Source organism: Rhinolophus hipposideros, assembly GCF_964194185.1.
Source record: "Rhinolophus hipposideros genome assembly, chromosome: X".
NCBI lineage: Eukaryota > Metazoa > Chordata > Mammalia > Chiroptera > Rhinolophidae > Rhinolophus > Rhinolophus hipposideros.
The window spans coordinates 16,852,158-16,859,224 of record NC_138046.1 but is presented as its reverse complement, the minus strand read 5'-3'; the positions used below and the strand labels follow the sequence as shown (position 1 = coordinate 16,859,224).

The following is a 7,067-nucleotide window of genomic DNA, read 5'->3' as shown; positions in this document are numbered from 1 at the left end:
CATTCCAGCTGGCTGTGAAAGTAGGGTATCTGGAGGTAATATTTCTTGGTGTCCTTTTTTCATGGCCCCAAGACCATCCATTTCCTTTTTTCCTGACTTAGTATCTGCCTTCAACTGGGGGGAAACAAAAAAGCTTCCCATGTAAAAGTCACCAAGACATTGTACATGACAAGACCACACCATCGGAGTGTATGATCTGACCCCAAACTGGCTTAGACACAAACATAGCACATTACAGGCACCTCCCAGTGTATGACTTTAAATAAACACATCCGCTTTGTGGGGGAAAAAATTCCGAGACTTCAGTCCAGGTCGCAACACTGGAAATTCCTTCAGCCATAGAGGTCCTCTTCAGGAGTTCCTGCTTCCTCCGCTTACTGGGGTGGGACTATCCCTACCGTATCTGCCAGTGCAACAGGGCAGAGTGGTACCTTATCAGGCTAAATTACAACTCTGGGAACATTTTCTCAAAGAAATCATGTTACCTGGAGTCGTGAGTTTTATAGGTGTCAGATCCTACTGTTCTGATTTTTTTTAAGCTGTTTTTTTAAAAACCTGCCTTCATACCACACAGCTGGCACCACATAAGGGAGTGTGTTGGGGTATTCGTCTCAGTCAACCGGGCACCATTCAGAGCTTTGGTCCTGAGCCATTTCACACTTTGCACTAGTTCCCAGTCCTCCTTTCTCATTGTCAGTCTCACCTTTACCCTACATACTTCATGTTCAGTATTGCTTCTCCAGAAAAATCCATTGGTTCCTTCTTTACTATTGTCTAAATTCCCTTACCCTGTGGAGATAGGGCTCAGTGAGACTTCCAAGTGCTAGGGCTGTCACAGAGTATCCTGGATATATGAGATGTGACAATTAAGTTCCCAAACTTCTTGCAACGATGTTGCTAAACTTTTTGATATGAGAGGGATTATTCATTATGAATTTGTACCAACTGGAAAGACAGTTAACCAAGTTTACTATTTGGAAGTGCTGAAAAGGCTGCGTGAAAAAGTTAGACGACCTGAACTTTTCACCAACAATTCATGGCTCTTGCATCACGACAATGCACCAGCTCACACGGCACTGTCTGTGAGGGAGTTGTTAGCCAGTAAACAAATAACTGTATTAGAACCCCATCCCTACTCACCTGATCTGGCCCCCAGTGACTTCTTTCTTTACCTGAAGGTAAAGGAAATACTGAAAGGAAGACATTTTGGTGATATGCAGGACATCAAGGGTAATACAACAACAGCTCTCATGGCCATTGCAGAAAAAGAGTTCCAAAATTGCTTTGAAATGTGGACTAGGTGCTGGCATCGGTACATAGCTTCCCAAGGGGAGTACTTCAGAGGTGACCATAGTGATATTCAGCAATGAGGGATGTAGCACTTTTTCTAGGGTGAGTTCGCGAACTTAATTGTCCAACCTCATTGCTGCAAAGATGCCCAAATCAAGAGAGTGTAGAGAGAGGAGAAGCAAGTGGGAAGTCAAAGTCAATAAGCCAGAGATGGGCATGCCAATATATCATGGGGGGCAGTGGGAAGCAGTGATTGAAAGCCAGGACGTGTATCTAAGGAATGGAGGAAATGAGAGTAAACGTTAGCATGTTGAGAGAGTAGAAGGACAAGCTTAGCTAGATATCTGAAATGGTGGATTATTCATGGCCAATTTGACCCCTCCTCTAAATGAGGCATGATACATGTGACTGCCCAATGTACTGAGAGGGCCAACGGGCAGACCAACACTGTATCAGTCAAGGTAGGTTAACTTACATTTTGGTAACTACCCACCATTTCAGTAACACGTGTTTCTACTTTCCTCAACGTAATACCTGTCTTACATCGGCCAGTGTGGCGTTGTACCACGTAGTCACTCAGAGGCCTAGACTGACAGAGGCTCTTCCATCTTGTAGCTACATCATCTGGAACATGTAGCCTCTTTGATTGCCATCTTGAAAGAGAGTCCCATACCAGCCATTAAATGCTGTGGTCTAGAACTGACTCGTATCACTTCTGCTCATGGTCCGTTGGCCTGAACTAATCACGTGGTTCGGTTCTGCCCAACTAGAAAGGGGCTGGAAGATGTGAAGGGCACATCAATATTCAGTGAGAAGTAACTGAGCTACAGGCAGCATTCAGATGATAATCAGTAGCTACGCCAAGGCCTTGACATTGACAGGGCCCCTCCAAAGATGGCATTTTGTCTGGGTTTACTCCAGCTACATGCTGGAGTTCAAGAAATTGATATTCCCAATACAACGGTCCATCTGCTGGCTACATATAACATTACTTTATGGGACAACTCTGGGTTTTAAATAGTTGTTTCATAAATAGACGTTGAAAACTTCTCTATTAGTAAGTTGGGAATGGCCTTAGTGACCACAAGCCTGGGATGGTCATGTGGCAAAATTGTGCAGTGAGGAGCGAGCTGTGGCAATTTATAATGACCTCTTCCTCCCATAGTTCCCGTCCCAGTGCATGGCACCACCATGTATTCAGGTGCACAAGCCAGAAACCCTTCCAGCCTTGTCTGCCACCAATCTCTCCCTCACTCACTAGTTTCCTATCCCACTGGTCTTTCCTCTGTCATCCATACACTCCAAACTTGTTCTTGTCTCCAAGCCTTTATATTTGCTGTTCTCTTTCTCTGTCTAGCATACACTTCCAGTCTACCCCCATTTTTAATTTAACTATCTCACCTTTAAAACATAGATGAGCCACTGTGCAAAAATGGTTCAAAAACATCACACCAGCACCACTGGCCTGATCTGTAGCATGTAAGCCCTGTGAGAGCAGGGACCACTCTATATCCCCTTGAATATAGTAGGGGCTCAAGAAAAGATACCAAAAGGATGAACGGCCATAGCAATTCACCAGTGAAGGCAATATAGATTACCTGTTTTTCACTCCCATGGTCTTGGGAAATCACGTGTGACCTGTGTTAAACTTCACCCTCAGATGGGGCAGTGTGAGGGTGAAAGTGGTTTCATGGTTTCTTTCCATGCTTTTGCCTCCTCCTTTGAGTGGAGAGGTAAGACCCAGTAGCACCGTCAGTGGATTCTTTTCTTTTTGAAACATTTGTAAAAACTGTTTTTGTTGCACTGTGAACAAACCTTTTATCCTAAGAAATATCAAACTACATCCTTCTGAAAGATGTCTCTAGTATTTCTTAGGCAACTTTCATATGTGTTATATACAGTGAAACCATTTTGAAAAAGCAATGACTTAAGCAAGCAAACCAACCCTAATGGTTCGTTAAACCATTCCCATTTTTATTTAACATTCATAGTTGTGCTTCTGTATAAAGTTTGTATGTCTAGCAATATAAAATACTGACACATTTTTAAAAAAATTTTATTGGGGAATATTGGGGAACAGTGTGTTTCTCCAGGGCCCATCAGCTTCAAGTCGTTCTTCAGTCTAGTTATGGAGGGCGCAGCTCACTGGCCCATGTGGGAATCGAACCGGCAACCCAGTTGTTCAGAGTTCGCACTCTAACCAACTGAGTCATCCAGCTGCCCCTGACACATTTTTAAAACACAAAAATGAATTAGAAAGTTGGAATCCTTTTGATTCAGTGCCCTTATGTTTTTAAAAAGAAGAAAAAAAAGAATGCAAGCCTCAGAATTTTGGAGTGGCGGGTGGGCCTCTCTTCATTTGACTTTCTGGCTGGCTGCCTGTGTGCTTATGATGATGACCACGACAATGTATCTGAGCAGTTTGTGCGGCTGCCACTGTCATAGCCATTTGATGCTGCAAGAATCACAATCGCAATCGCATCTGTTGTTGCTGATGATGAAAAGGCAGAGGCGAGCTGGAATGTCTGCTGAGGAAGGCTTTGCTCAGGTCTGTGCTTGGCAGAGCCACACAGAGACAACACAGCTGCCTGTGACTGCGTACAACTTCCCACTCCAGCAAGATTAATAAGAGCAGCATGCTGAGCAGACATGGTCTGGTCATAACTGGTTGAACCTTGTTTAGAACCCTGCTCCCTTGGCTGTTAAGGACTAGAAGTTGTGTGGGTTGCTGAGGTTTCTGGGGTATCAACTGAGAGAGCTGCCGCAGTTGCGGCTGCAGAGTGTAGAAAATCAGTGAACCACCTGGAAGCTGGAGTGGATTTAAGGGCCTGAGACTTGAAGTGTTTTTGAAAGCAAATGGAACACCTGCTTGAGAAGCTGCCTGCCTTGCACCAGGCAATGCATTTGCTAGCAGACCTCCTGAGGGGAGAAAGCCTCTCAGGTTTATTCCTGCAGGGGTTATGGCACCAGTGTTACAGCCCAGCATAGCATTTGAACCACTCACTCATCAAAGCCTGAGCTCCATAGACACAGCCCACTATACTGATGAAGTTAAGTCTAGTCGAGTGTGCCATGACCTGGGTGGCTGTGGTTCTTTGTGATGTAACAACAGGGCAGCCGGCCAAAGCAGGCTAACTTGACTGAGATCCACAGATGACTTCCGGGAAAGACTTGGTAGCTTAGAAGCAGGAGGAGGAGTTGGAGATTTAAGAAAGCTGCTGGCCTGTTGTGTCATAAAATAGTTACTGTGTTTCCCCAAAAATAAGACCGAGCTGGACCATCAGCTCCAATGCATCTTTTGGAGCAAAAATTAATATAAGACCTGGTATTATATTATAGAAGACCCGGTCTTATAGTAAAATAAGACCCAGGCTTATATTATATAGACCCAGTTTTATAGTAAAATAAGACCGGTCTTTTATTAATTTTTGCTCCAAAAGATGCATTAGAGTTGATGGTCTGGCTAGATCTTATTTTCGGGGAAATATGGTATCTGAGGAACTATTTCCTAAAATTGAGGGAAGTTTGATGGGCGGGGGATGATGTTTTACTCCCTTCCCCAGTAGGGTAGGCTGAACTGACACGGTCTCAGGCTGTTCCTTTCTTTGGAGAGCACTGACTCAAGCTGCCTGAATCTCTGGAGCTGTGTGACATCTTGACTGGGCATTTGACTTCATTCTGGACCAATTCCTGATACTGATTGACTACCTTCTCAGCATCAGTCTTTGATCCAATAATGAACCAACTTGAATGATCAGCTGTAGAGGACTGGGATGCAGACATCTTGTAACAGGTTGTTACTTTCTTCATCTTCATTACATGGCTGAATTTTACCATAGTAAAGTGGATCCCCATGTGACTGCAAAATGGTCAGCTCTGTTTTCTGATGTTGATTGCCAGGTTCACATTCAAATACATAATCATCTTTTACATCATGGGCTGGCCAGACTGTTGGTTGTAAGTCAATCAAATGTGATAGACTTCTGCTTTAGCATACGTTTCCACACCTATTTCAGAAGGTACGGCCAAATTACCAGGACTCTTTCCACATATTTACACAATTTCCTGCTTTAGACATTTTGAGGTCATAATGCTGACCTGCTTTTCTCTCCTTTCTATTTTGTAAGAAATCAAGTAATTTTAGCTGAGGAAGAGTTGGACAATGAGACAGATCCTGTGTCGATTCATAGAGGACCTGGAATACCTCTGGAAACACCATTTCACTGAGTGTGTGTTCATCTTTTGCTTGTAAGAGAGCAGTCTGTTTGCAGTGCCTGTTATGGCTATGGAAGGATCGAGACACAGTAGTTCGGCAGTAGCTGGGATCAGTTGGCTCATAAGCAAAAGTTTGCCTTCCTGGGTCCATTTATGGTTATCACTTGTTATTGAATGTATATCACAGATCAAAGTCTGCATTGTTGGACGTAAGAGAATGTACCTACTTTGGTAACCTGGAGATTTCATGTTACTGGACTCCCTATAGTCATGTATTTCTGCTATGACACATCCACAGTGAAAAATAGTAACCTGAGATTTTCTAGGAGATCAACCAAGGTAAGAGGTAATTCTTCTGCATCCAAGTATTTGAACAATTCCTTTTCATCAATTTTTCCCCCTCAGCATCAAAGAACATCCCTCACTTCCAGGGTATAGTTTGACCACTAACCATGACAATGTCTCTTGCATAACAAGCATCTCTAACAAGTTCACATTTCTTCTTAATTTTGTAAGGTTTATTCATTTTTCTCCTAATGTAAAGATTTCAAGGGTTAGATACTACTGGAATTCCACTAATTTTTTTGCCTTAACCTCAAGCTCCTTTTCACATTCTTCAATACATAAGTCATTAAGTTTATAAAATACAGATTTGCTTCCTTTAGATAGGTATTTCTATTTAGGAGGTCTCGGACACTTTCCATGACATAGTCTGCATGGTCCAAAGCTAGTCCTAAAGCTCGTTGCATTGTGGTATAAAATAGGGGTCCAAGGAAAAAACTTAAGTGGGTTCATAAAGTGGGGTGAAAATCATGTCTTTATATCAATTTTATAGTGTTGTGTGGGATGACACCAGGCTGGGCCTCATGATGGTACCATAGGCTCCGCCAGAACACTACGTGCAGGAATCGACCCTGCACCGCAGGTTGTGTCTCACCTCTATTGATTTCTCGTGATTGTGTTTGGTAAGCAAATGACTTAACCAAACAATCCCATTTACAATAGCACCAAAAAGAATAAAATACTTAGGAATAAACTTAACTAAGGAGGTGAAAAACTTGTATACTGAAAACTGTAATACATTGATGAAAGAAATTAAGATGCAAGCAAATGGAAAGACATCTCATGTTCATGGATTGGAAGAATTAATATTGTTAAAATGTCCATACTACCAAAGTGATCTACAGTTTCAGTGCAATCTCCATCAAAATTCCAAAATTACTTTTTTTATGGAAATAAGAAAAACAATTCTAAAATTCATATGGAACCAGAAAAAACATGAATACCCATTATCAATCTTGAGAAATTAGAACAAAGATGGAGGCATCACACTTGTGATTTCAAAATATATTACAAAACCCCAATAATCAAAACAGTATGTATCTGGCATTAATCAAAACAGTATGTATCTGGCATAAAGACAGAGAGATAGACCACTTGGAAAGAATAGAAAGCCCAGAAATAATTCCAGGAATAAATGGCCATCTGATCTTTGGCAAGGTTGCTAACAGTAAACAATGGGGAAAGGATAATGGATTAAAAACTTAAATGTAAGACTCGAA

At 42.2% G+C, this 7,067-nt stretch overlaps 1 pseudogene across 1 annotated transcript; it reads right to left on the bottom strand.

Moving 5' to 3' along the window:
* Positions 1 to 3,613: 3,613 nt before the first annotated feature.
* LOC308495362 (transcription factor SPT20 homolog) lies at positions 3,614 to 6,254 on the bottom strand (annotated as a pseudogene). The gene is made up of 3 exons: positions 6,071 to 6,254; positions 4,783 to 6,007; positions 3,614 to 4,535 (listed from the first exon to the last, which is right to left on the bottom strand). The product of its transcript is annotated as a transcription factor SPT20 homolog (transcript).
* Between the last annotated feature and the right edge of the window lie 813 nt (positions 6,255 to 7,067).